This window comes from Schistocerca cancellata, chromosome 2 (assembly GCF_023864275.1).
Source record: "Schistocerca cancellata isolate TAMUIC-IGC-003103 chromosome 2, iqSchCanc2.1, whole genome shotgun sequence".
NCBI lineage: Eukaryota > Metazoa > Arthropoda > Insecta > Orthoptera > Acrididae > Schistocerca > Schistocerca cancellata.
The window spans coordinates 1053440298-1053463611 of record NC_064627.1 but is presented as its reverse complement, the minus strand read 5'-3'; the positions used below and the strand labels follow the sequence as shown (position 1 = coordinate 1053463611).

General features: G+C 51.6%; 48 non-coding genes across 48 annotated transcripts; 38 read left to right on the top strand and 10 right to left on the bottom strand.

Annotated features, from left to right (window-relative positions):
* Positions 1–614: 614 nt before the first annotated feature.
* On the bottom strand, positions 615–686 carry Trnag-ucc (transfer RNA glycine (anticodon UCC)). The gene has a single exon. It is a non-coding gene; the product is annotated as a tRNA-Gly (tRNA).
* A 323-nt stretch (positions 687–1009) lies between these two features.
* Positions 1010–1080, top strand: Trnag-gcc (transfer RNA glycine (anticodon GCC)). The gene has a single exon. It is a non-coding gene; the product is annotated as a tRNA-Gly (tRNA).
* A 293-nt stretch (positions 1081–1373) lies between these two features.
* Trnam-cau (transfer RNA methionine (anticodon CAU)) lies at positions 1374–1446 on the top strand. Its single transcript has one exon. It is a non-coding gene; the product is annotated as a tRNA-Met (tRNA).
* A 437-nt stretch (positions 1447–1883) lies between these two features.
* Trnae-uuc (transfer RNA glutamic acid (anticodon UUC)) lies at positions 1884–1955 on the top strand. Its single transcript has one exon. It is a non-coding gene; the product is annotated as a tRNA-Glu (tRNA).
* A 257-nt stretch (positions 1956–2212) lies between these two features.
* Positions 2213–2286, top strand: Trnai-aau (transfer RNA isoleucine (anticodon AAU)). Its single transcript has one exon. It is a non-coding gene; the product is annotated as a tRNA-Ile (tRNA).
* Positions 2287–3029: 743 nt separating this feature from the next.
* On the bottom strand, positions 3030–3101 carry Trnag-ucc (transfer RNA glycine (anticodon UCC)). Its single transcript has one exon. It is a non-coding gene; the product is annotated as a tRNA-Gly (tRNA).
* A 323-nt stretch (positions 3102–3424) lies between these two features.
* Positions 3425–3495, top strand: Trnag-gcc (transfer RNA glycine (anticodon GCC)). Its single transcript has one exon. It is a non-coding gene; the product is annotated as a tRNA-Gly (tRNA).
* A 293-nt stretch (positions 3496–3788) lies between these two features.
* On the top strand, positions 3789–3861 carry Trnam-cau (transfer RNA methionine (anticodon CAU)). The gene has a single exon. It is a non-coding gene; the product is annotated as a tRNA-Met (tRNA).
* Positions 3862–4298: 437 nt separating this feature from the next.
* On the top strand, positions 4299–4370 carry Trnae-uuc (transfer RNA glutamic acid (anticodon UUC)). The gene has a single exon. It is a non-coding gene; the product is annotated as a tRNA-Glu (tRNA).
* Positions 4371–4627: 257 nt separating this feature from the next.
* On the top strand, positions 4628–4701 carry Trnai-aau (transfer RNA isoleucine (anticodon AAU)). Its single transcript has one exon. It is a non-coding gene; the product is annotated as a tRNA-Ile (tRNA).
* A 743-nt stretch (positions 4702–5444) lies between these two features.
* Trnag-ucc (transfer RNA glycine (anticodon UCC)) lies at positions 5445–5516 on the bottom strand. The gene has a single exon. It is a non-coding gene; the product is annotated as a tRNA-Gly (tRNA).
* A 323-nt stretch (positions 5517–5839) lies between these two features.
* On the top strand, positions 5840–5910 carry Trnag-gcc (transfer RNA glycine (anticodon GCC)). Its single transcript has one exon. It is a non-coding gene; the product is annotated as a tRNA-Gly (tRNA).
* A 293-nt stretch (positions 5911–6203) lies between these two features.
* Trnam-cau (transfer RNA methionine (anticodon CAU)) lies at positions 6204–6276 on the top strand. Its single transcript has one exon. It is a non-coding gene; the product is annotated as a tRNA-Met (tRNA).
* A 437-nt stretch (positions 6277–6713) lies between these two features.
* Trnae-uuc (transfer RNA glutamic acid (anticodon UUC)) lies at positions 6714–6785 on the top strand. Its single transcript has one exon. It is a non-coding gene; the product is annotated as a tRNA-Glu (tRNA).
* A 257-nt stretch (positions 6786–7042) lies between these two features.
* Positions 7043–7116, top strand: Trnai-aau (transfer RNA isoleucine (anticodon AAU)). The gene has a single exon. It is a non-coding gene; the product is annotated as a tRNA-Ile (tRNA).
* Positions 7117–7860: 744 nt separating this feature from the next.
* Trnag-ucc (transfer RNA glycine (anticodon UCC)) lies at positions 7861–7932 on the bottom strand. Its single transcript has one exon. It is a non-coding gene; the product is annotated as a tRNA-Gly (tRNA).
* A 323-nt stretch (positions 7933–8255) lies between these two features.
* Trnag-gcc (transfer RNA glycine (anticodon GCC)) lies at positions 8256–8326 on the top strand. Its single transcript has one exon. It is a non-coding gene; the product is annotated as a tRNA-Gly (tRNA).
* Positions 8327–8619: 293 nt separating this feature from the next.
* On the top strand, positions 8620–8692 carry Trnam-cau (transfer RNA methionine (anticodon CAU)). The gene has a single exon. It is a non-coding gene; the product is annotated as a tRNA-Met (tRNA).
* Positions 8693–9129: 437 nt separating this feature from the next.
* Positions 9130–9201, top strand: Trnae-uuc (transfer RNA glutamic acid (anticodon UUC)). The gene has a single exon. It is a non-coding gene; the product is annotated as a tRNA-Glu (tRNA).
* Positions 9202–9458: 257 nt separating this feature from the next.
* Positions 9459–9532, top strand: Trnai-aau (transfer RNA isoleucine (anticodon AAU)). Its single transcript has one exon. It is a non-coding gene; the product is annotated as a tRNA-Ile (tRNA).
* A 744-nt stretch (positions 9533–10276) lies between these two features.
* On the bottom strand, positions 10277–10348 carry Trnag-ucc (transfer RNA glycine (anticodon UCC)). The gene has a single exon. It is a non-coding gene; the product is annotated as a tRNA-Gly (tRNA).
* Positions 10349–10671: 323 nt separating this feature from the next.
* Trnag-gcc (transfer RNA glycine (anticodon GCC)) lies at positions 10672–10742 on the top strand. Its single transcript has one exon. It is a non-coding gene; the product is annotated as a tRNA-Gly (tRNA).
* A 293-nt stretch (positions 10743–11035) lies between these two features.
* Positions 11036–11108, top strand: Trnam-cau (transfer RNA methionine (anticodon CAU)). The gene has a single exon. It is a non-coding gene; the product is annotated as a tRNA-Met (tRNA).
* A 437-nt stretch (positions 11109–11545) lies between these two features.
* Trnae-uuc (transfer RNA glutamic acid (anticodon UUC)) lies at positions 11546–11617 on the top strand. The gene has a single exon. It is a non-coding gene; the product is annotated as a tRNA-Glu (tRNA).
* Positions 11618–11874: 257 nt separating this feature from the next.
* Positions 11875–11948, top strand: Trnai-aau (transfer RNA isoleucine (anticodon AAU)). The gene has a single exon. It is a non-coding gene; the product is annotated as a tRNA-Ile (tRNA).
* A 744-nt stretch (positions 11949–12692) lies between these two features.
* Positions 12693–12764, bottom strand: Trnag-ucc (transfer RNA glycine (anticodon UCC)). The gene has a single exon. It is a non-coding gene; the product is annotated as a tRNA-Gly (tRNA).
* Positions 12765–13087: 323 nt separating this feature from the next.
* Positions 13088–13158, top strand: Trnag-gcc (transfer RNA glycine (anticodon GCC)). Its single transcript has one exon. It is a non-coding gene; the product is annotated as a tRNA-Gly (tRNA).
* Positions 13159–13451: 293 nt separating this feature from the next.
* Trnam-cau (transfer RNA methionine (anticodon CAU)) lies at positions 13452–13524 on the top strand. Its single transcript has one exon. It is a non-coding gene; the product is annotated as a tRNA-Met (tRNA).
* Positions 13525–13961: 437 nt separating this feature from the next.
* Trnae-uuc (transfer RNA glutamic acid (anticodon UUC)) lies at positions 13962–14033 on the top strand. Its single transcript has one exon. It is a non-coding gene; the product is annotated as a tRNA-Glu (tRNA).
* A 257-nt stretch (positions 14034–14290) lies between these two features.
* Positions 14291–14364, top strand: Trnai-aau (transfer RNA isoleucine (anticodon AAU)). The gene has a single exon. It is a non-coding gene; the product is annotated as a tRNA-Ile (tRNA).
* Positions 14365–15108: 744 nt separating this feature from the next.
* Positions 15109–15180, bottom strand: Trnag-ucc (transfer RNA glycine (anticodon UCC)). Its single transcript has one exon. It is a non-coding gene; the product is annotated as a tRNA-Gly (tRNA).
* A 323-nt stretch (positions 15181–15503) lies between these two features.
* On the top strand, positions 15504–15574 carry Trnag-gcc (transfer RNA glycine (anticodon GCC)). Its single transcript has one exon. It is a non-coding gene; the product is annotated as a tRNA-Gly (tRNA).
* Positions 15575–15867: 293 nt separating this feature from the next.
* Positions 15868–15940, top strand: Trnam-cau (transfer RNA methionine (anticodon CAU)). The gene has a single exon. It is a non-coding gene; the product is annotated as a tRNA-Met (tRNA).
* Positions 15941–16377: 437 nt separating this feature from the next.
* Positions 16378–16449, top strand: Trnae-uuc (transfer RNA glutamic acid (anticodon UUC)). Its single transcript has one exon. It is a non-coding gene; the product is annotated as a tRNA-Glu (tRNA).
* A 257-nt stretch (positions 16450–16706) lies between these two features.
* Positions 16707–16780, top strand: Trnai-aau (transfer RNA isoleucine (anticodon AAU)). The gene has a single exon. It is a non-coding gene; the product is annotated as a tRNA-Ile (tRNA).
* A 744-nt stretch (positions 16781–17524) lies between these two features.
* Trnag-ucc (transfer RNA glycine (anticodon UCC)) lies at positions 17525–17596 on the bottom strand. Its single transcript has one exon. It is a non-coding gene; the product is annotated as a tRNA-Gly (tRNA).
* Positions 17597–17919: 323 nt separating this feature from the next.
* On the top strand, positions 17920–17990 carry Trnag-gcc (transfer RNA glycine (anticodon GCC)). The gene has a single exon. It is a non-coding gene; the product is annotated as a tRNA-Gly (tRNA).
* A 293-nt stretch (positions 17991–18283) lies between these two features.
* On the top strand, positions 18284–18356 carry Trnam-cau (transfer RNA methionine (anticodon CAU)). The gene has a single exon. It is a non-coding gene; the product is annotated as a tRNA-Met (tRNA).
* A 437-nt stretch (positions 18357–18793) lies between these two features.
* On the top strand, positions 18794–18865 carry Trnae-uuc (transfer RNA glutamic acid (anticodon UUC)). The gene has a single exon. It is a non-coding gene; the product is annotated as a tRNA-Glu (tRNA).
* A 257-nt stretch (positions 18866–19122) lies between these two features.
* On the top strand, positions 19123–19196 carry Trnai-aau (transfer RNA isoleucine (anticodon AAU)). The gene has a single exon. It is a non-coding gene; the product is annotated as a tRNA-Ile (tRNA).
* A 744-nt stretch (positions 19197–19940) lies between these two features.
* On the bottom strand, positions 19941–20012 carry Trnag-ucc (transfer RNA glycine (anticodon UCC)). The gene has a single exon. It is a non-coding gene; the product is annotated as a tRNA-Gly (tRNA).
* A 323-nt stretch (positions 20013–20335) lies between these two features.
* Positions 20336–20406, top strand: Trnag-gcc (transfer RNA glycine (anticodon GCC)). Its single transcript has one exon. It is a non-coding gene; the product is annotated as a tRNA-Gly (tRNA).
* Positions 20407–20699: 293 nt separating this feature from the next.
* On the top strand, positions 20700–20772 carry Trnam-cau (transfer RNA methionine (anticodon CAU)). Its single transcript has one exon. It is a non-coding gene; the product is annotated as a tRNA-Met (tRNA).
* Positions 20773–21209: 437 nt separating this feature from the next.
* On the top strand, positions 21210–21281 carry Trnae-uuc (transfer RNA glutamic acid (anticodon UUC)). Its single transcript has one exon. It is a non-coding gene; the product is annotated as a tRNA-Glu (tRNA).
* A 257-nt stretch (positions 21282–21538) lies between these two features.
* On the top strand, positions 21539–21612 carry Trnai-aau (transfer RNA isoleucine (anticodon AAU)). The gene has a single exon. It is a non-coding gene; the product is annotated as a tRNA-Ile (tRNA).
* A 744-nt stretch (positions 21613–22356) lies between these two features.
* On the bottom strand, positions 22357–22428 carry Trnag-ucc (transfer RNA glycine (anticodon UCC)). The gene has a single exon. It is a non-coding gene; the product is annotated as a tRNA-Gly (tRNA).
* A 323-nt stretch (positions 22429–22751) lies between these two features.
* Trnag-gcc (transfer RNA glycine (anticodon GCC)) lies at positions 22752–22822 on the top strand. Its single transcript has one exon. It is a non-coding gene; the product is annotated as a tRNA-Gly (tRNA).
* A 293-nt stretch (positions 22823–23115) lies between these two features.
* Trnam-cau (transfer RNA methionine (anticodon CAU)) lies at positions 23116–23188 on the top strand. The gene has a single exon. It is a non-coding gene; the product is annotated as a tRNA-Met (tRNA).
* The last annotated feature ends 126 nt before the right edge of the window (positions 23189–23314 follow it).

The window sequence follows — 23314 nt, the reverse complement described above, 5'->3', positions numbered from 1 at the left end:
CACTGGTCACAGCACGCTGAACACACAGTTTCTCGTCCGATCACCACAACTGCGCGACGTCGGGCGTTGTCAGTGCTTGGGCGGGTGACCGCCTGCGAACATAGGGCACTGTCGACAGTTTCAATTCGTATTTCTCTTTCCTCTTCGGTTTCGGAGCTGCAGCGCTATTCGGTCAAGGGCACTGGCGCCACGTTTTGCCTCTCGGTATGCCAAGTCGCGCCCTGCGGCCACAGTGAAATGAAGGATCGTGTTGTAAAATTTTCAACAAAGAAAAAAAAAAAGAAATCTACTAGTAATAAAACTGAATTTGTCTGACAGAACATGTAAAATCAGACAATACATGATAACAGGCAGCAGGTATTTACTCGAGGCATAAGTAATGTTGTGCCCGCCTCGCCATACCTCTCTCAGTCGTTTCGCGTGCTTGTCCTTTTGATATAGGCCGATTGGAGAGCGTCAGCTCTCGCGTCAGCTGAGCAAAGTCGAGACAAGTCGAGACTCAAGGGGAATCGACGCACACGCTAGAGGGTGGCGTGCAGCGAGTAAGATGGGCAAAGAAACATTAATTTAAGGACGCGTGGCAAAAGTACTCATACGCAAAAGTAAAAGCCTGCTGCGGTGGCCGGGAATCGAACCCGGATCAACTGCTTGGAAGGCAACTATGCTGACCATTACACCACCACCGCACAGTTCCGTCGCGCGCCTCGCGAGCCGCGCTGTGTCTGCTTCCCGCCTGTCGGCGGCGCCTGAAGGTGGTCGTAGCTGTAGGCGCGTTACGGGGTAGGCGAGCTCATCCAGGCAGCGTCTCTAGGCACGTTTCGCGGCCTTTGGCAAGAGTCGTCGCGTGCGTGCGCCGCAAGAGTACTTAGACGATCATTTTTAAGCAGTGCAGTGCAGGATTCAGCGTCTGTAGCATTCTCTCGAGAGGATGAGACGGCGCTGAACGGCAGTCCCACTTTCCCCTCAGACGTCTGCCGCGGAAAGCACCAGGAAGCTGTGAACTAGCTGAGCATCGGTGGTTCAGTGGTAGAATGCTCGCCTGCCACGCGGGCGGCCCGGGTTCGATTCCCGGCCGATGCATCGTTTTGTTTTTTCTCCGATAGTGGTGCTGCGTGTCTTTCGCACTCGAACTGCGTGAGCCATGAGAATGAACCGCGGGATTCCGTGTGGAAAGAAGCAATCATGCAGCGCGCACGACTGCTCGTTTGGACTCTTGCGTGCTATTGTACATACTGGCGTCGGCCTAACATCGCAAGTTGCCTGCCGCGCCGGGAATGCACGTGTAGCAACAGAAAAAATGAGCCAGGGAGTGCAGACTCTGTACCACTGGTATTCGGTACTTAGCAAGATTCCAGAAGGTGTGGCGTTCGCCAGCCTCGGTAGCGCAGTAGGCAGCGCGTAAGTCTCATAATCTTAAGGTCGTGAGTTCGATCCTCACCCGGGGCATTTAATTTACTGTCGTTCACAGCTAAGTCGACGGCTCTGGGGTTGCGAAGGAGCGAAACACTTAGTAGTTTGTTATCCACAAGGCTTCAACGACTCAGCGTGAAAATGTTTACTTCCTGTTATTACTAGTTGCAGTTCTTTTGTAAAATTTTCAAGAAAAAAAGTACTAGTAATAAAACTGAATTTCGTATGATATAACATGTAAAGTCACACAATGTATGACCTGCTATATAATGACAGGCAGCAGGTCTTTACTTGCGAAATAAGTAAATAAATATTACTACTTACAGCTTTGCTTTTCCTCCTACCCCTGTAACAACGAGGCCAAAAGAAATGGACTGAGACTTTTGCCATGCGCGAGAAGATGCTCGCAAACAGGGAAAGTGCGACACGGAAAGCGAGTGGAGGGGGTGTAAACCCGGAGAACGATGTGCACGTCCGGTGTGGTCTAGTGGCTAGGATACCTGGGTTTCACCCAGGAGGCCCGGGTTCGATTCCCGGTACCGGAATGGAATTTTTTCGGAACAAATCACGACAAGTTTTGACCGTGCGAAATGCTGTTTCACGTCCTCCTCGCATTATAGCTACTGGTTCGTAAACGTCAGCTGACAACAGTCGAGAGAAACGGGCACGCAACGAAATTACTACGAGCAGCGGCATAGAGGGAGAAGAGACGCTGGTCCACTGTTGGATTGCTGCCATAGAAATGTTACATGGCAATACGCAGAGCAATTCCCGCAAAGCAATGGGAGACTGTCTGTACCGAGGCCCGTTAGCTCAGTTGGTTAGAGCGTCGTGCTAATAGCGCGAAGGTCGTGGGTTCGATCCCCCCACGGGCCACTACGATTTTACTGTTTCAAAAAGGCAACGCCGATTTCCCCGTGGAAGTATGGTGACAAAGAAATCGTCACATTGTGTGGGAGCTGATAGGGGACCCGAACGCGACTTGTCGGGACGCGCTAAAACATTTCACTGGTCACAGCACGCTGAACACACAGTTTCTCGTCCGATCACCACAACTGCGCGACGTCGGGCGTTGTCAGTGCTTGGGCGGGTGACCGCCTGCGAACATAGGGCACTGTCGACAGTTTCAATTCGTATTTCTCTTTCCTCTTCGGTTTCGGAGCTGCAGCGCTATTCGGTCAAGGGCACTGGCGCCACGTTTTGCCTCTCGGTATGCCAAGTCGCGCCGTGCGGCCACAGTGAAATGAAGGAGCATGTTGTAAAATTTTCAACAAAGAAAAAAAAAAGAAATCTACTAGTAATAAAACTGAATTTGTCTGACAGAACATGTAAAATCAGACAATACATGATAACAGGCAGCAGGTATTTACTCGAGGCATAAGTAATGTTGTGCCCGCCTCGCCATACCTCTCTCAGTCGTTTCGCGTGCTTGTCCTTTTGATATAGGCCGATTGGAGAGCGTCAGCTCTCGCGTCAGCTGAGCAAAGTCGAGACAAGTCGAGACTCAAGGGGAATCGACGCACACGCTAGAGGGTGGCGTGCAGCGAGTAAGATGGGCAAAGAAACATTAATTTAAGGACGCGTGGCAAAAGTACTCATACGCAAAAGTAAAAGCCTGCAGCGGTGGCCGGGAATCGAACCCGGATCAACTGCTTGGAAAGCAACTATGCTGACCATTACACCACCACCGCACAGTTCCGTCGCGCGCCTCGCGAGCCGCGCTGTGTCTGCTTCCCGCCTGTCGGCGGCGCCTGAAGGTGGTCGTAGCTGTAGGCGCGTTACGGGGTAGGCGAGCTCATCCAGGCAGCGTCTCTAGGCACGTTTCGCGGCCTTTGGCAAGAGTCGTCGCGTGCGTGCGCCGCAAGAGTACTTAGACGATCATTTTTAAGCAGTGCAGTGCAGGATTCAGCGTCTGTAGCATTCTCTCGAGAGGATGCGACGGCGCTGGACGGCAGTCCCACTTTCCCCTCAGACGTCTGCCGCGGAAAGCACCAGGAAGCTGTGAACTAGCTGAGCATCGGTGGTTCAGTGGTAGAATGCTCGCCTGCCACGCGGGCGGCCCATGTTCGATTCCCGGCCGATGCATCGTTTTGTTTTTTCTCCGATAGTGGTGCTGCGTGTCTTTCGCACTCGAACTGCGTGAGCCATGAGAATGAACCGCGGGATTCCGTGTGGAAAGAAGCAATCATGCAGCGCGCACGACTGCTCGTTTGGACTCTTGCGTGCTATTGTACATACTGGCGTCGGCCTAACATCGCAAGTTGCCTGCCGCGCCGGGAATGCACGTGTAGCAACAGAAAAAATGAGCCAGGGAGTGCAGACTCTGTACCACTGGTATTCGGTACTTAGCAAGATTCCAGAAGGTGTGGCGTTCGCCAGCCTCGGTAGCGCAGTAGGCAGCGCGTAAGTCTCATAATCTTAAGGTCGTGAGTTCGATCCTCACCCGGGGCATTTAATTTACTGTCGTTCACAGCTAAGTCGACGGCTCTGGGGTTGCGAAGGAGCGAAACACTTAGTAGTTTGTTATCCACAAGGCTTCAACGACTCAGCGTGAAAATGTTTACTTCCTGTTATTACTAGTTGCAGTTCTTTTGTAAAATTTTCAAGAAAAAAAGTACTAGTAATAAAACTGAATTTCGTATGATATAACATGTAAAGTCACACAATGTATGACCTGCTATATAATGACAGGCAGCAGGTCTTTACTTGCGAAATAAGTAAATAAATATTACTACTTACAGCTTTGCTTTTCCTCCTACCCCTGTAACAACGAGGCCAAAAGAAATGGACTGAGACTTTTGCCATGCGCGAGAAGATGCTCGCAAACAGGGAAAGTGCGACACGGAAAGCGAGTGGAGGGGGTGTAAACCCGGAGAACGATGTGCACGTCCGGTGTGGTCTAGTGGCTAGGATACCTGGCTTTCACCCAGGAGGCCCGGGTTCGATTCCCGGTACCGGAATGGAATTTTTTCGGAACAAATCACGACAAGTTTTGACCGTGCGAAATGCTGTTTCACGTCCTCCTCGCATTATAGCTACTGGTTCGTAAACGTCAGCTGACAACAGTCGAGAGAAACGGGCACGCAACGAAATTACTACGAGCAGCGGCATAGAGGGAGAAGAGACGCTGGTCCACTGTTGGATTGCTGCCATAGAAATGTTACATGGCAATACGCAGAGCAATTCCCGCAAAGCAATGGGAGACTGTCTGTACCGAGGCCCGTTAGCTCAGTTGGTTAGAGCGTCGTGCTAATAGCGCGAAGGTCGTGGGTTCGATCCCCCCACGGGCCACTACGATTTTACTGTTTCAAAAAGGCAACGCCGATTTCCCCGTGGAAGTATGGTGACAAAGAAATCGTCACATTGTGTGGGAGCTGATAGGGGACCCGAACGCGACTTGTCGGGACGCGCTAAAACATTTCACTGGTCACAGCACGCTGAACACACAGTTTCTCGTCCGATCACCACAACTGCGCGACGTCGGGCGTTGTCAGTGCTTGGGCGGGTGACCGCCTGCGAACATAGGGCACTGTCGACAGTTTCAATTCGTATTTCTCTTTCCTCTTCGGTTTCGGAGCTGCAGCGCTATTCGGTCAAGGGCACTGGCGCCACGTTTTGCCTCTCGGTATGCCAAGTCGCGCCGTGCGGCCACAGTGAAATGAAGGAGCGTGTTGTAAAATTTTCAACAAAGAAAAAAAAAAGAAATCTACTAGTAATAAAACTGAATTTGTCTGACAGAACATGTAAAATCAGACAATACATGATAACAGGCAGCAGGTATTTACTCGAGGCATAAGTAATGTTGTGCCCGCCTCGCCATACCTCTCTCAGTCGTTTCGCGTGCTTGTCCTTTTGATATAGGCCGATTGGAGAGCGTCAGCTCTCGCGTCAGCTGAGCAAAGTCGAGACAAGTCGAGACTCATGGGGAATCGACGCACACGCTAGAGGGTGGCGTGCAGCGAGTAAGATGGGCAAAGAAACATTAATTTAAGGACGCGTGGCAAAAGTACTCATACGCAAAAGTAAAAGCCTGCAGCGGTGGCCGGGAATCGAACCCGGATCAACTGCTTGGAAAGCAACTATGCTGACCATTACACCACCACCGCACAGTTCCGTCGCGCGCCTCGCGAGCCGCGCTGTGTCTGCTTCCCGCCTGTCGGCGGCGCCTGAAGGTGGTCGTAGCTGTAGGCGCGTTACGGGGTAGGCGAGCTCATCCAGGCAGCGTCTCTAGGCACGTTTCGCGTCCTTTGGCAAGAGTCGTCGCGTGCGTGCGCCGCAAGAGTACTTAGACGATCATTTTTAAGCAGTGCAGTGCAGGATTCAGCGTCTGTAGCATTCTCTCGAGAGGATGCGACGGCGCTGGACGGCAGTCCCACTTTCCCCTCAGACGTCTGCCGCGGAAAGCACCAGGAAGCTGTGAACTAGCTGAGCATCGGTGGTTCAGTGGTAGAATGCTCGCCTGCCACGCGGGCGGCCCGGGTTCGATTCCCGGCCGATGCATCGTTTTGTTTTTTCTCCGATAGTGGTGCTGCGTGTCTTTCGCACTCGAACTGCGTGAGCCATGAGAATGAACCGCGGGATTCCGTGTGGAAAGAAGCAATCATGCAGCGCGCACGACTGCTCGTTTGGACTCTTGCGTGCTATTGTACATACTGGCGTCGGCCTAACATCGCAAGTTGCCTGCCGCGCCGGGAATGCACGTGTAGCAACAGAAAAAATGAGCCAGGGAGTGCAGACTCTGTACCACTGGTATTCGGTACTTAGCAAGATTCCAGAAGGTGTGGCGTTCGCCAGCCTCGGTAGCGCAGTAGGCAGCGCGTAAGTCTCATAATCTTAAGGTCGTGAGTTCGATCCTCACCCGGGGCATTTAATTTACTGTCGTTCACAGCTAAGTCGACGGCTCTGGGGTTGCGAAGGAGCGAAACACTTAGTAGTTTGTTATCCACAAGGCTTCAACGACTCAGCGTGAAAATGTTTACTTCCTGTTATTACTAGTTGCAGTTCTTTTGTAAAATTTTCAAGAAAAAAAGTACTAGTAATAAAACTGAATTTCGTATGATATAACATGTAAAGTCACACAATGTATGACCTGCTATATAATGACAGGCAGCAGGTCTTTACTTGCGAAATAAGTAAATAAATATTACTACTTACAGCTTTGCTTTTCCTCCTACCCCTGTAACAACGAGGCCAAAAGAAATGGACTGAGACTTTTGCCATGCGCGAGAAGATGCTCGCAAACAGGGAAAGTGCGACACGGAAAGCGAGTGGAGGGGGTGTAAACCCGGAGAACGATGTGCACGTCCGGTGTGGTCTAGTGGCTAGGATACCTGGCTTTCACCCAGGAGGCCCGGGTTCGATTCCCGGTACCGGAATGGAATTTTTTCGGAACAAATCACGACAAGTTTTGACCGTGCGAAATGCTGTTTCACGTCCTCCTCGCATTATAGCTACTGGTTCGTAAACGTCAGCTGACAACAGTCGAGAGAAACGGGCACGCAACGAAATTACTACGAGCAGCGGCATAGAGGGAGAAGAGACGCTGGTCCACTGTTGGATTGCTGCCATAGAAATGTTACATGGCAATACGCAGAGCAATTCCCGCAAAGCAATGGGAGACTGTCTGTACCGAGGCCCGTTAGCTCAGTTGGTTAGAGCGTCGTGCTAATAGCGCGAAGGTCGTGGGTTCGATCCCCCCACGGGCCACTACGATTTTACTGTTTCAAAAAGGCAACGCCGATTTCCCCGTGGAAGTATGGTGACAAAGAAATCGTCACATTGTGTGGGAGCTGATAGGGGACCCGAACGCGACTTGTCGGGACGCGCTAAAACATTTCACTGGTCACAGCACGCTGAACACACAGTTTCTCGTCCGATCACCACAACTGCGCGACGTCGGGCGTTGTCAGTGCTTGGGCGGGTGACCGCCTGCGAACATAGGGCACTGTCGACAGTTTCAATTCGTATTTCTCTTTCCTCTTCGGTTTCGGAGCTGCAGCGCTATTCGGTCAAGGGCACTGGCGCCACGTTTTGCCTCTCGGTATGCCAAGTCGCGCCGTGCGGCCACAGTGAAATGAAGGAGCGTGTTGTAAAATTTTCAACAAAGAAAAAAAAAAAGAAATCTACTAGTAATAAAACTGAATTTGTCTGACAGAACATGTAAAATCAGACAATACATGATAACAGGCAGCAGGTATTTACTCGAGGCATAAGTAATGTTGTGCCCGCCTCGCCATACCTCTCTCAGTCGTTTCGCGTGCTTGTCCTTTTGATATAGGCCGATTGGAGAGCGTCAGCTCTCGCGTCAGCTGAGCAAAGTCGAGACAAGTCGAGACTCAAGGGGAATCGACGCACACGCTAGAGGGTGGCGTGCAGCGAGTAAGATGGGCAAAGAAACATTAATTTAAGGACGCGTGGCAAAAGTACTCATACGCAAAAGTAAAAGCCTGCAGCGGTGGCCGGGAATCGAACCCGGATCAACTGCTTGGAAAGCAACTATGCTGACCATTACACCACCACCGCACAGTTCCGTCGCGCGCCTCGCGAGCCGCGCTGTGTCTGCTTCCCGCCTGTCGGCGGCGCCTGAAGGTGGTCGTAGCTGTAGGCGCGTTACGGGGTAGGCGAGCTCATCCAGGCAGCGTCTCTAGGCACGTTTCGCGGCCTTTGGCAAGAGTCGTCGCGTGCGTGCGCCGCAAGAGTACTTAGACGATCATTTTTAAGCAGTGCAGTGCAGGATTCAGCGTCTGTAGCATTCTCTCGAGAGGATGCGACGGCGCTGAACGGCAGTCCCACTTTCCCCTCAGACGTCTGCCGCGGAAAGCACCAGGAAGCTGTGAACTAGCTGAGCATCGGTGGTTCAGTGGTAGAATGCTCGCCTGCCACGCGGGCGGCCCGGGTTCGATTCCCGGCCGATGCATCGTTTTGTTTTTTCTCCGATAGTGGTGCTGCGTGTCTTTCGCACTCGAACTGCGTGAGCCATGAGAATGAACCGCGGGATTCCGTGTGGAAAGAAGCAATCATGCAGCGCGCACGACTGCTCGTTTGGACTCTTGCGTGCTATTGTACATACTGGCGTCGGCCTAACATCGCAAGTTGCCTGCCGCGCCGGGAATGCACGTGTAGCAACAGAAAAAATGAGCCAGGGAGTGCAGACTCTGTACCACTGGTATTCGCTACTTAGCAAGATTCCAGAAGGTGTGGCGTTCGCCAGCCTCGGTAGCGCAGTAGGCAGCGCGTAAGTCTCATAATCTTAAGGTCGTGAGTTCGATCCTCACCCGGGGCATTTAATTTACTGTCGTTCACAGCTAAGTCGACGGCTCTGGGGTTGCGAAGGAGCGAAACACTTAGTAGTTTGTTATCCACAAGGCTTCAACGACTCAGCGTGAAAATGTTTACTTCCTGTTATTACTAGTTGCAGTTCTTTTGTAAAATTTTCAAGAAAAAAAGTACTAGTAATAAAACTGAATTTCGTATGATATAACATGTAAAGTCACACAATGTATGACCTGCTATATAATGACAGGCAGCAGGTCTTTACTTGCGAAATAAGTAAATAAATATTACTACTTACAGCTTTGCTTTTCCTCCTACCCCTGTAACAACGAGGCCAAAAGAAATGGACTGAGACTTTTGCCATGCGCGAGAAGATGCTCGCAAACAGGGAAAGTGCGACACGGAAAGCGAGTGGAGGGGGTGTAAACCCGGAGAACGATGTGCACGTCCGGTGTGGTCTAGTGGCTAGGATACCTGGCTTTCACCCAGGAGGCCCGGGTTCGATTCCCGGTACCGGAATGGAATTTTTTCGGAACAAATCACGACAAGTTTTGACCGTGCGAAATGCTGTTTCACGTCCTCCTCGCATTATAGCTACTGGTTCGTAAACGTCAGCTGACAACAGTCGAGAGAAACGGGCACGCAACGAAATTACTACGAGCAGCGGCATAGAGGGAGAAGAGACGCTGGTCCACTGTTGGATTGCTGCCATAGAAATGTTACATGGCAATACGCAGAGCAATTCCCGCAAAGCAATGGGAGACTGTCTGTACCGAGGCCCGTTAGCTCAGTTGGTTAGAGCGTCGTGCTAATAGCGCGAAGGTCGTGGGTTCGATCCCCCCACGGGCCACTACGATTTTACTGTTTCAAAAAGGCAACGCCGATTTCCCCGTGGAAGTATGGTGACAAAGAAATCGTCACATTGTGTGGGAGCTGATAGGGGACCCGAACGCGACTTGTCGGGACGCGCTAAAACATTTCACTGGTCACAGCACGCTGAACACACAGTTTCTCGTCCGATCACCACAACTGCGCGACGTCGGGCGTTGTCAGTGCTTGGGCGGGTGACCGCCTGCGAACATAGGGCACTGTCGACAGTTTCAATTCGTATTTCTCTTTCCTCTTCGGTTTCGGAGCTGCAGCGCTATTCGGTCAAGGGCACTGGCGCCACGTTTTGCCTCTCGGTATGCCAAGTCGCGCCGTGCGGCCACAGTGAAATGAAGGAGCGTGTTGTAAAATTTTCAACAAAGAAAAAAAAAAAGAAATCTACTAGTAATAAAACTGAATTTGTCTGACAGAACATGTAAAATCAGACAATACATGATAACAGGCAGCAGGTATTTACTCGAGGCATAAGTAATGTTGTGCCCGCCTCGCCATACCTCTCTCAGTCGTTTCGCGTGCTTGTCCTTTTGATATAGGCCGATTGGAGAGCGTCAGCTCTCGCGTCAGCTGAGCAAAGTCGAGACAAGTCGAGACTCAAGGGGAATCGACGCACACGCTAGAGGGTGGCGTGCAGCGAGTAAGATGGGCAAAGAAACATTAATTTAAGGACGCGTGGCAAAAGTACTCATACGCAAAAGTAAAAGCCTGCAGCGGTGGCCGGGAATCGAACCCGGATCAACTGCTTGGAAAGCAACTATGCTGACCATTACACCACCACCGCACAGTTCCGTCGCGCGCCTCGCGAGCCGCGCTGTGTCTGCTTCCCGCCTGTCGGCGGCGCCTGAAGGTGGTCGTAGCTGTAGGCGCGTTACGGGGTAGGCGAGCTCATCCAGGCAGCGTCTCTAGGCACGTTTCGCGTCCTTTGGCAAGAGTCGTCGCGTGCGTGCGCCGCAAGAGTACTTAGACGATCATTTTTAAGCAGTGCAGTGCAGGATTCAGCGTCTGTAGCATTCTCTCGAGAGGATGCGACGGCGCTGGACGGCAGTCCCACTTTCCCCTCAGACGTCTGCCGCGGAAAGCACCAGGAAGCTGTGAACTAGCTGAGCATCGGTGGTTCAGTGGTAGAATGCTCGCCTGCCACGCGGGCGGCCCGGGTTCGATTCCCGGCCGATGCATCGTTTTGTTTTTTCTCCGATAGTGGTGCTGCGTGTCTTTCGCACTCGAACTGCGTGAGCCATGAGAATGAACCGCGGGATTCCGTGTGGAAAGAAGCAATCATGCAGCGCGCACGACTGCTCGTTTGGACTCTTGCGTGCTATTGTACATACTGGCGTCGGCCTAACATCGCAAGTTGCCTGCCGCGCCGGGAATGCACGTGTAGCAACAGAAAAAATGAGCCAGGGAGTGCAGACTCTGTACCACTGGTATTCGGTACTTAGCAAGATTCCAGAAGGTGTGGCGTTCGCCAGCCTCGGTAGCGCAGTAGGCAGCGCGTAAGTCTCATAATCTTAAGGTCGTGAGTTCGATCCTCACCCGGGGCATTTAATTTACTGTCGTTCACAGCTAAGTCGACGGCTCTGGGGTTGCGAAGGAGCGAAACACTTAGTAGTTTGTTATCCACAAGGCTTCAACGACTCAGCGTGAAAATGTTTACTTCCTGTTATTACTAGTTGCAGTTCTTTTGTAAAATTTTCAAGAAAAAAAGTACTAGTAATAAAACTGAATTTCGTATGATATAACATGTAAAGTCACACAATGTATGACCTGCTATATAATGACAGGCAGCAGGTCTTTACTTGCGAAATAAGTAAATAAATATTACTACTTACAGCTTTGCTTTTCCTCCTACCCCTGTAACAACGAGGCCAAAAGAAATGGACTGAGACTTTTGCCATGCGCGAGAAGATGCTCGCAAACAGGGAAAGTGCGACACGGAAAGCGAGTGGAGGGGGTGTAAACCCGGAGAACGATGTGCACGTCCGGTGTGGTCTAGTGGCTAGGATACCTGGCTTTCACCCAGGAGGCCCGGGTTCGATTCCCGGTACCGGAATGGAATTTTTTCGGAACAAATCACAACAAGTTTTGACCGTGCGAAATGCTGTTTCACGTCCTCCTCGCATTATAGCTACTGGTTCGTAAACGTCAGCTGACAACAGTCGAGAGAAACGGGCACGCAACGAAATTACTACGAGCAGCGGCATAGAGGGAGAAGAGACGCTGGTCCACTGTTGGATTGCTGCCATAGAAATGTTACATGGCAATACGCAGAGCAATTCCCGCAAAGCAATGGGAGACTGTCTGTACCGAGGCCCGTTAGCTCAGTTGGTTAGAGCGTCGTGCTAATAGCGCGAAGGTCGTGGGTTCGATCCCCCCACGGGCCACTACGATTTTACTGTTTCAAAAAGGCAACGCCGATTTCCCCGTGGAAGTATGGTGACAAAGAAATCGTCACATTGTGTGGGAGCTGATAGGGGACCCGAACGCGACTTGTCGGGACGCGCTAAAACATTTCACTGGTCACAGCACGCTGAACACACAGTTTCTCGTCCGATCACCACAACTGCGCGACGTCGGGCGTTGTCAGTGCTTGGGCGGGTGACCGCCTGCGAACATAGGGCACTGTCGACAGTTTCAATTCGTATTTCTCTTTCCTCTTCGGTTTCGGAGCTGCAGCGCTATTCGGTCAAGGGCACTGGCGCCACGTTTTGCCTCTCGGTATGCCAAGTCGCGCCGTGCGGCCACAGTGAAATGAAGGAGCGTGTTGTAAAATTTTCAACAAAGAAAAAAAAAAAGAAATCTACTAGTAATAAAACTGAATTTGTCTGACAGAACATGTAAAATCAGACAATACATGATAACAGGCAGCAGGTATTTACTCGAGGCATAAGTAATGTTGTGCCCGCCTCGCCATACCTCTCTCAGTCGTTTCGCGTGCTTGTCCTTTTGATATAGGCCGATTGGAGAGCGTCAGCTCTCGCGTCAGCTGAGCAAAGTCGAGACAAGTCGAGACTCAAGGGGAATCGACGCACACGCTAGAGGGTGGCGTGCAGCGAGTAAGATGGGCAAAGAAACATTAATTTAAGGACGCGTGGCAAAAGTACTCATACGCAAAAGTAAAAGCCTGCAGCGGTGGCCGGGAATCGAACCCGGATCAACTGCTTGGAAAGCAACTATGCTGACCATTACACCACCACCGCACAGTTCCGTCGCGCGCCTCGCGAGCCGCGCTGTGTCTGCTTCCCGCCTGTCGGCGGCGCCTGAAGGTGGTCGTAGCTGTAGGCGCGTTACGGGGTAGGCGAGCTCATCCAGGCAGCGTCTCTAGGCACGTTTCGCGGCCTTTGGCAAGAGTCGTCGCGTGCGTGCGCCGCAAGAGTACTTAGACGATCATTTTTAAGCAGTGCAGTGCAGGATTCAGCGTCTGTAGCATTCTCTCGAGAGGATGCGACGGCGCTGGACGGCAGTCCCACTTTCCCCTCAGACGTCTGCCGCGGAAAGCACCAGGAAGCTGTGAACTAGCTGAGCATCGGTGGTTCAGTGGTAGAATGCTCGCCTGCCACGCGGGCGGCCCGGGTTCGATTCCCGGCCGATGCATCGTTTTGTTTTTTCTCCGATAGTGGTGCTGCGTGTCTTTCGCACTCGAACTGCGTGAGCCATGAGAATGAACCGCGGGATTCCGTGTGGAAAGAAGCAATCATGCAGCGCGCACGACTGCTCGTTTGGACTCTTGCGTGCTATTGTACATACTGGCGTCGGCCTAACATCGCAAGTTGCCTGCCGCGCCGGGAATGCACGTGTAGCAACAGAAAAAATGAGCCAGGGAGTGCAGACTCTGTACCACTGGTATTCGCTACTTAGCAAGATTCCAGAAGGTGTGGCGTTCGCCAGCCTCGGTAGCGCAGTAGGCAGCGCGTAAGTCTCATAATCTTAAGGTCGTGAGTTCGATCCTCACCCGGGGCATTTAATTTACTGTCGTTCACAGCTAAGTCGACGGCTCTGGGGTTGCGAAGGAGCGAAACACTTAGTAGTTTGTTATCCACAAGGCTTCAACGACTCAGCGTGAAAATGTTTACTTCCTGTTATTACTAGTTGCAGTTCTTTTGTAAAATTTTCAAGAAAAAAAGTACTAGTAATAAAACTGAATTTCGTATGATATAACATGTAAAGTCACACAATGTATGACCTGCTATATAATGACAGGCAGCAGGTCTTTACTTGCGAAATAAGTAAATAAATATTACTACTTACAGCTTTGCTTTTCCTCCTACCCCTGTAACAACGAGGCCAAAAGAAATGGACTGAGACTTTTGCCATGCGCGAGAAGATGCTCGCAAACAGGGAAAGTGCGACACGGAAAGCGAGTGGAGGGGGTGTAAACCCGGAGAACGATGTGCACGTCCGGTGTGGTCTAGTGGCTAGGATACCTGGCTTTCACCCAGGAGGCCCGGGTTCGATTCCCGGTACCGGAATGGAATTTTTTCGGAACAAATCACAACAAGTTTTGACCGTGCGAAATGCTGTTTCACGTCCTCCTCGCATTATAGCTACTGGTTCGTAAACGTCAGCTGACAACAGTCGAGAGAAACGGGCACGCAACGAAATTACTACGAGCAGCGGCATAGAGGGAGAAGAGACGCTGGTCCACTGTTGGATTGCTGCCATAGAAATGTTACATGGCAATACGCAGAGCAATTCCCGCAAAGCAATGGGAGACTGTCTGTACCGAGGCCCGTTAGCTCAGTTGGTTAGAGCGTCGTGCTAATAGCGCGAAGGTCGTGGGTTCGATCCCCCCACGGGCCACTACGATTTTACTGTTTCAAAAAGGCAACGCCGATTTCCCCGTGGAAGTATGGTGACAAAGAAATCGTCACATTGTGTGGGAGCTGATAGGGGACCCGAACGCGACTTGTCGGGACGCGCTAAAACATTTCACTGGTCACAGCACGCTGAACACACAGTTTCTCGTCCGATCACCACAACTGCGCGACGTCGGGCGTTGTCAGTGCTTGGGCGGGTGACCGCCTGCGAACATAGGGCACTGTCGACAGTTTCAATTCGTATTTCTCTTTCCTCTTCGGTTTCGGAGCTGCAGCGCTATTCGGTCAAGGGCACTGGCGCCACGTTTTGCCTCTCGGTATGCCAAGTCGCGCCGTGCGGCCACAGTGAAATGAAGGAGCGTGTAGTAAAATTTTCAACAAAGAAAAAAAAAAAGAAATCTACTAGTAATAAAACTGAATTTGTCTGACAGAACATGTAAAATCAGACAATACATGATAACAGGCAGCAGGTATTTACTCGAGGCATAAGTAATGTTGTGCCCGCCTCGCCATACCTCTCTCAGTCGTTTCGCGTGCTTGTCCTTTTGATATAGGCCGATTGGAGAGCGTCAGCTCTCGCGTCAGCTGAGCAAAGTCGAGACAAGTCGAGACTCAAGGGGAATCGACGCACACGCTAGAGGGTGGCGTGCAGCGAGTAAGATGGGCAAAGAAACATTAATTTAAGGACGCGTGGCAAAAGTACTCATACGCAAAAGTAAAAGCCTGCAGCGGTGGCCGGGAATCGAACCCGGATCAACTGCTTGGAAAGCAACTATGCTGACCATTACACCACCACCGCACAGTTCCGTCGCGCGCCTCGCGAGCCGCGCTGTGTCTGCTTCCCGCCTGTCGGCGGCGCCTGAAGGTGGTCGTAGCTGTAGGCGCGTTACGGGGTAGGCGAGCTCATCCAGGCAGCGTCTCTAGGCACGTTTCGCGTCCTTTGGCAAGAGTCGTCGCGTGCGTGCGCCGCAAGAGTACTTAGACGATCATTTTTAAGCAGTGCAGTGCAGGATTCAGCGTCTGTAGCATTCTCTCGAGAGGATGCGACGGCGCTGGACGGCAGTCCCACTTTCCCCTCAGACGTCTGCCGCGGAAAGCACCAGGAAGCTGTGAACTAGCTGAGCATCGGTGGTTCAGTGGTAGAATGCTCGCCTGCCACGCGGGCGGCCCGGGTTCGATTCCCGGCCGATGCATCGTTTTGTTTTTTCTCCGATAGTGGTGCTGCGTGTCTTTCGCACTCGAACTGCGTGAGCCATGAGAATGAACCGCGGGATTCCGTGTGGAAAGAAGCAATCATGCAGCGCGCACGACTGCTCGTTTGGACTCTTGCGTGCTATTGTACATACTGGCGTCGGCCTAACATCGCAAGTTGCCTGCCGCGCCGGGAATGCACGTGTAGCAACAGAAAAAATGAGCCAGGGAGTGCAGACTCTGTACCACTGGTATTCGCTACTTAGCAAGATTCCAGAAGGTGTGGCGTTCGCCAGCCTCGGTAGCGCAGTAGGCAGCGCGTAAGTCTCATAATCTTAAGGTCGTGAGTTCGATCCTCACCCGGGGCATTTAATTTACTGTCGTTCACAGCTAAGTCGACGGCTCTGGGGTTGCGAAGGAGCGAAACACTTAGTAGTTTGTTATCCACAAGGCTTCAACGACTCAGCGTGAAAATGTTTACTTCCTGTTATTACTAGTTGCAGTTCTTTTGTAAAATTTTCAAGAAAAAAAGTACTAGTAATAAAACTGAATTTCGTATGATATAACATGTAAAGTCACACAATGTATGACCTGCTATATAATGACAGGCAGCAGGTCTTTACTTGCGAAATAAGTAAATAAATATTACTACTTACAGCTTTGCTTTTCCTCCTACCCCTGTAACAACGAGGCCAAAAGAAATGGACTGAGACTTTTGCCATGCGCGAGAAGATGCTCGCAAACAGGGAAAGTGCGACACGGAAAGCGAGTGGAGGGGGTGTAAACCCGGAGAACGATGTGCACGTCCGGTGTGGTCTAGTGGCTAGGATACCTGGCTTTCACCCAGGAGGCCCGGGTTCGATTCCCGGTACCGGAATGGAATTTTTTCGGAACAAATCACAACAAGTTTTGACCGTGCGAAATGCTGTTTCACGTCCTCCTCGCATTATAGCTACTGGTTCGTAAACGTCAGCTGACAACAGTCGAGAGAAACGGGCACGCAACGAAATTACTACGAGCAGCGGCATAGAGGGAGAAGAGACGCTGGTCCACTGTTGGATTGCTGCCATAGAAATGTTACATGGCAATACGCAGAGCAATTCCCGCAAAGCAATGGGAGACTGTCTGTACCGAGGCCCGTTAGCTCAGTTGGTTAGAGCGTCGTGCTAATAGCGCGAAGGTCGTGGGTTCGATCCCCCCACGGGCCACTACGATTTTACTGTTTCAAAAAGGCAACGCCGATTTCCCCGTGGAAGTATGGTGACAAAGAAATCGTCACATTGTGTGGGAGCTGATAGGGGACCCGAACGCGACTTGTCGGGACGCGCTAAAACATTTCACTGGTCACAGCACGCTGAACACACAGTTTCTCGTCCGATCACCACAACTGCGCGACGTCGGGCGTTGTCAGTGCTTGGGCGGGTGACCGCCTGCGAACATAGGGCACTGTCGACAGTTTCAATTCGTATTTCTCTTTCCTCTTCGGTTTCGGAGCTGCAGCGCTATTCGGTCAAGGGCACTGGCGCCACGTTTTGCCTCTCGGTATGCCAAGTCGCGCCGTGCGGCCACAGTGAAATGAAGGAGCGTGTTGTAAAATTTTCAACAAAGAAAAAAAAAAAGAAATCTACTAGTAATAAAACTGAATTTGTCTGACAGAACATGTAAAATCAGACAATACATGATAACAGGCAGCAGGTATTTACTCGAGGCATAAGTAATGTTGTGCCCGCCTCGCCATACCTCTCTCAGTCGTTTCGCGTGCTTGTCCTTTTGATATAGGCCGATTGGAGAGCGTCAGCTCTCGCGTCAGCTGAGCAAAGTCGAGACAAGTCGAGACTCAAGGGGAATCGACGCACACGCTAGAGGGTGGCGTGCAGCGAGTAAGATGGGCAAAGAAACATTAATTTAAGGACGCGTGGCAAAAGTACTCATACGCAAAAGTAAAAGCCTGCAGCGGTGGCCGGGAATCGAACCCGGATCAACTGCTTGGAAAGCAACTATGCTGACCATTACACCACCACCGCACAGTTCCGTCGCGCGCCTCGCGAGCCGCGCTGTGTCTGCTTCCCGCCTGTCGGCGGCGCCTGAAGGTGGTCGTAGCTGTAGGCGCGTTACGGGGTAGGCGAGCTCATCCAGGCAGCGTCTCTAGGCACGTTTCGCGGCCTTTGGCAAGAGTCGTCGCGTGCGTGCGCCGCAAGAGTACTTAGACGATCATTTTTAAGCAGTGCAGTGCAGGATTCAGCGTCTGTAGCATTCTCTCGAGAGGATGCGACGGCGCTGGACGGCAGTCCCACTTTCCCCTCAGACGTCTGCCGCGGAAAGCACCAGGAAGCTGTGAACTAGCTGAGCATCGGTGGTTCAGTGGTAGAATGCTCGCCTGCCACGCGGGCGGCCCGGGTTCGATTCCCGGCCGATGCATCGTTTTGTTTTTTCTCCGATAGTGGTGCTGCGTGTCTTTCGCACTCGAACTGCGTGAGCCATGAGAATGAACCGCGGGATTCCGTGTGGAAAGAAGCAATCATGCAGCGCGCACGACTGCTCGTTTGGACTCTTGCGTGCTATTGTACATACTGGCGTCGGCCTAACATCGCAAGTTGCCTGCCGCGCCGGGAATGCACGTGTAGCAACAGAAAAAATGAGCCAGGGAGTGCAGACTCTGTACCACTGGTATTCGGTACTTAGCAAGATTCCAGAAGGTGTGGCGTTCGCCAGCCTCGGTAGCGCAGTAGGCAGCGCGTAAGTCTCATAATCTTAAGGTCGTGAGTTCGATCCTCACCCGGGGCATTTAATTTACTGTCGTTCACAGCTAAGTCGACGGCTCTGGGGTTGCGAAGGAGCGAAACACTTAGTAGTTTGTTATCCACAAGGCTTCAACGACTCAGCGTGAAAATGTTTACTTCCTGTTATTACTAGTTGCAGTTCTTTTGTAAAATTTTCAAGAAAAAAAGTACTAGTAATAAAACTGAATTTCGTATGATATAACATGTAAAGTCACACAATGTATGACCTGCTATATAATGACAGGCAGCAGGTCTTTACTTGCGAAATAAGTAAATAAATATTACTACTTACAGCTTTGCTTTTCCTCCTACCCCTGTAACAACGAGGCCAAAAGAAATGGACTGAGACTTTTGCCATGCGCGAGAAGATGCTCGCAAACAGGGAAAGTGCGACACGGAAAGCGAGTGGAGGGGGTGTAAACCCGGAGAACGATGTGCACGTCCGGTGTGGTCTAGTGGCTAGGATACCTGGCTTTCACCCAGGAGGCCCGGGTTCGATTCCCGGTACCGGAATGGAATTTTTTCGGAACAAATCACGACAAGTTTTGACCGTGCGAAATGCTGTTTCACGTCCTCCTCGCATTATAGCTACTGGTTCGTAAACGTCAGCTGACAACAGTCGAGAGAAACGGGCACGCAACGAAATTACTACGAGCAGCGGCATAGAGGGAGAAGAGACGCTGGTCCACTGTTGGATTGCTGCCATAGAAATGTTACATGGCAATACGCAGAGCAATTCCCGCAAAGCAATGGGAGACTGTCTGTACCGAGGCCCGTTAGCTCAGTTGGTTAGAGCGTCGTGCTAATAGCGCGAAGGTCGTGGGTTCGATCCCCCCACGGGCCACTACGATTTTACTGTTTCAAAAAGGCAACGCCGATTTCCCCGTGGAAGTATGGTGACAAAGAAATCGTCACATTGTGTGGGAGCTGATAGGGGACCCGAACGCGACTTGTCGGGACGCGCTAAAACATTTCACTGGTCACAGCACGCTGAACACACAGTTTCTCGTCCGATCACCACAACTGCGCGACGTCGGGCGTTGTCAGTGCTTGGGCGGGTGACCGCCTGCGAACATAGGGCACTGTCGACAGTTTCAATTCGTATTTCTCTTTCCTCTTCGGTTTCGGAGCTGCAGCGCTATTCGGTCAAGGGCACTGGCGCCACGTTTTGCCTCTCGGTATGCCAAGTCGCGCCGTGCGGCCACAGTGAAATGAAGGAGCGTGTTGTAAAATTTTCAACAAAGAAAAAAAAAAAGAAATCTACTAGTAATAAAACTGAATTTGTCTGACAGAACATGTAAAATCAGACAATACATGATAACAGGCAGCAGGTATTTACTCGAGGCATAAGTAATGTTGTGCCCGCCTCGCCATACCTCTCTCAGTCGTTTCGCGTGCTTGTCCTTTTGATATAGGCCGATTGGAGAGCGTCAGCTCTCGCGTCAGCTGAGCAAAGTCGAGACAAGTCGAGACTCAAGGGGAATCGACGCACACGCTAGAGGGTGGCGTGCAGCGAGTAAGATGGGCAAAGAAACATTAATTTAAGGACGCGTGGCAAAAGTACTCATACGCAAAAGTAAAAGCCTGCAGCGGTGGCCGGGAATCGAACCCGGATCAACTGCTTGGAAAGCAACTATGCTGACCATTACACCACCACCGCACAGTTCCGTCGCGCGCCTCGCGAGCCGCGCTGTGTCTGCTTCCCGCCTGTCGGCGGCGCCTGAAGGTGGTCGTAGCTGTAGGCGCGTTACGGGGTAGGCGAGCTCATCCAGGCAGCGTCTCTAGGCACGTTTCGCGGCCTTTGGCAAGAGTCGTCGCGTGCGTGCGCCGCAAGAGTACTTAGACGATCATTTTTAAGCAGTGCAGTGCAGGATTCAGCGTCTGTAGCATTCTCTCGAGAGGATGCGACGGCGCTGGACGGCAGTCCCACTTTCCCCTCAGACGTCTGCCGCGGAAAGCACCAGGAAGCTGTGAACTAGCTGAGCATCGGTGGTTCAGTGGTAGAATGCTCGCCTGCCACGCGGGCGGCCCGGGTTCGATTCCCGGCCGATGCATCGTTTTGTTTTTTCTCCGATAGTGGTGCTGCGTGTCTTTCGCACTCGAACTGCGTGAGCCATGAGAATGAACCGCGGGATTCCGTGTGGAAAGAAGCAATCATGCAGCGCGCACGACTGCTCGTTTGGACTCTTGCGTGCTATTGTACATACTGGCGTCGGCCTAACATCGCAAGTTGCCTGCCGCGCCGGGAATGCACGTGTAGCAACAGAAAAAATGAGCCAGGGAGTGCAGACTCTGTACCACTGGTATTCGCTACTTAGCAAGATTCCAGAAGGTGTGGCGTTCGCCAGCCTCGGTAGCGCAGTAGGCAGCGCGTAAGTCTCATAATCTTAAGGTCGTGAGTTCGATCCTCACCCGGGGCATTTAATTTACTGTCGTTCACAGCTAAGTCGACGGCTCTGGGGTTGCGAAGGAGCGAAACACTTAGTAGTTTGTTATCCACAAGGCTTCAACGACTCAGCGTGAAAATGTTTACTTCCTGTTATTACTAGTTGCAGTTCTTTTGTAAAATTTTCAAGAAAAAAAGTACTAGTAATAAAACTGAATTTCGTATGATATAACATGTAAAGTCACACAATGTATGACCTGCTATATAATGACAGGCAGCAGGTCTTTACTTGCGAAATAAGTAAATAAATATTACTACTTACAGCTTTGCTTTTCCTCCTACCCCTGTAACAACGAGGCCAAAAGAAATGGACTGAGACTTTTGCCATGCGCGAGAAGATGCTCGCAAACAGGGAAAGTGCGACACGGAAAGCGAGTGGAGGGGGTGTAAACCCGGAGAACGATGTGCACGTCCGGTGTGGTCTAGTGGCTAGGATACCTGGCTTTCACCCAGGAGGCCCGGGTTCGATTCCCGGTACCGGAATGGAATTTTTTCGGAACAAATCACGACAAGTTTTGACCGTGCGAAATGCTGTTTCACGTCCTCCTCGCATTATAGCTACTGGTTCGTAAACGTCAGCTGACAACAGTCGAGAGAAACGGGCACGCAACGAAATTACTACGAGCAGCGGCATAGAGGGAGAAGAGACGCTGGTCCACTGTTGGATTGCTGCCATAGAAATGTTACATGGCAATACGCAGAGCAATTCCCGCAAAGCAATGGGAGACTGTCTGTACCGAGGCCCGTTAGCTCAGTTGGTTAGAGCGTCGTGCTAATAGCGCGAAGGTCGTGGGTTCGATCCCCCCACGGGCCACTACGATTTTACTGTTTCAAAAAGGCAACGCCGATTTCCCCGTGGAAGTATGGTGACAAAGAAATCGTCACATTGTGTGGGAGCTGATAGGGGACCCGAACGCGACTTGTCGGGACGCGCTAAAACATTTCACTGGTCACAGCACGCTGAACACACAGTTTCTCGTCCGATCACCACAACTGCGCGACGTCGGGCGTTGTCAGTGCTTGGGCGGGTGACCGCCTGCGAACATAGGGCACTGTCGACAGTTTCAATTCGTATTTCTCTTTCCTCTTCGGTTTCGGAGCTGCAGCGCTATTCGGTCAAGGGCACTGGCGCCACGTTTTGCCTCTCGGTATGCCAAGTCGCGCCGTGCGGCCACAGTGAAATGAAGGAGCGTGTTGTAAAATTTTCAACAAAGAAAAAAAAAAAGAAATCTACTAGTAATAAAACTGAATTTGTCTGACAGAACATGTAAAATCAGACAATACATGATAACAGGCAGCAGGTATTTACTCGAGGCATAAGTAATGTTGTGCCCGCCTCGCCATACCTCTCTCAGTCGTTTCGCGTGCTTGTCCTTTTGATATAGGCCGATTGGAGAGCGTCAGCTCTCGCGTCAGCTGAGCAAAGTCGAGACAAGTCGAGACTCAAGGGGAATCGACGCACACGCTAGAGGGTGGCGTGCAGCGAGTAAGATGGGCAAAGAAACATTAATTTAAGGACGCGTGGCAAAAGTACTCATACGCAAAAGTAAAAGCCTGCAGCGGTGGCCGGGAATCGAACCCGGATCAACTGCTTGGAAAGCAACTATGCTGACCATTACACCACCACCGCACAGTTCCGTCGCGCGCCTCGCGAGCCGCGCTGTGTCTGCTTCCCGCCTGTCGGCGGCGCCTGAAGGTGGTCGTAGCTGTAGGCGCGTTACGGGGTAGGCGAGCTCATCCAGGCAGCGTCTCTAGGCACGTTTCGCGTCCTTTGGCAAGAGTCGTCGCGTGCGTGCGCCGCAAGAGTACTTAGACGATCATTTTTAAGCAGTGCAGTGCAGGATTCAGCGTCTGTAGCATTCTCTCGAGAGGATGCGACGGCGCTGGACGGCAGTCCCACTTTCCCCTCAGACGTCTGCCGCGGAAAGCACCAGGAAGCTGTGAACTAGCTGAGCATCGGTGGTTCAGTGGTAGAATGCTCGCCTGCCACGCGGGCGGCCCGTGTTCGATTCCCGGCCGATGCATCGTTTTGTTTTTTCTCCGATAGTGGTGCTGCGTGTCTTTCGCACTCGAACTGCGTGAGCCATGAGAATGAACCGCGGGATTCCGTGTGGAAAGAAGCAATCATGCAGCGCGCACGACTGCTCGTTTGGACTCTTGCGTGCTATTGTACATACTGGCGTCGGCCTAACATCGCAAGTTGCCTGCCGCGCCGGGAATGCACGTGTAGCAACAGAAAAAATGAGCCAGGGAGTGCAGACTCTGTACCACTGGTATTCGCTACTTAGCAAGATTCCAGAAGGTGTGGCGTTCGCCAGCCTCGGTAGCGCAGTAGGCAGCGCGTAAGTCTCATAATCTTAAGGTCGTGAGTTCGATCCTCACCCGGGGCATTTAATTTACTGTCGTTCACAGCTAAGTCGACGGCTCTGGGGTTGCGAAGGAGCGAAACACTTAGTAGTTTGTTATCCACAAGGCTTCAACGACTCAGCGTGAAAATGTTTACTTCCTGTTATTAC